Raw genomic sequence first — 628 nt, 5'->3', positions numbered from 1 at the left:
AGAGAGTATAGAAACATTAAGAATTTGGTAGTAAATAGATTTCGTATTTAGTTAGCATTATATTTTATTGAAACGCTTCAAGTGCCTGTGGCAACGCATACTAGTTGTGCGCAGGCACGAACCAACAGTGACGCCTGTAGTCGTAGACGCGCCGCAGAATGAATGCACCCCCGGGTTACAGCCTATCGCGCGCAGTTCGTGAGAACCCACGACGCACCTAATCAAGCCAGCCAGATTACGTGCGTGTGCTGAGAGGTAGCGTGTTTGCCCCTTCCATTTGTTAACATTTATTTACAAGTAAACCCCAAAATGTATCTGGTTCACATCATGTTAAATATTACTTGTGGTTTGTTTTTATTCACTACTGTTTCTATACTTAAAGGCTCACAATGCGCATCCAATGCTAATTTCTTCAGTACTAGACTAGCAAATACTTCGTGTCATGCATAATCATACTACCTTATGGCAAAATAAACTCTAGTTCCTCCCATTTCACTGCGCGTTGTCTTATAAAAGGTATTTTGAAAATACCTCCAATGTTGTTGAAATTCTCCGATGTTGTTGACAGTTTCCCCAATCCCCAAGCAACTGCAGCGGTAAGGGCGCAGCAAAGATAAAAACATGTGAC

Source organism: Priapulus caudatus, unplaced genomic scaffold, assembly GCF_000485595.1.
Source record: "Priapulus caudatus unplaced genomic scaffold, Priapulus_caudatus-5.0.1 Scaffold1043, whole genome shotgun sequence".
NCBI classification, from domain to species: Eukaryota; Metazoa; Priapulida; class Priapulimorpha; order Priapulimorphida; family Priapulidae; genus Priapulus; species Priapulus caudatus.
This window is presented reverse-complemented; position numbering follows the sequence as displayed.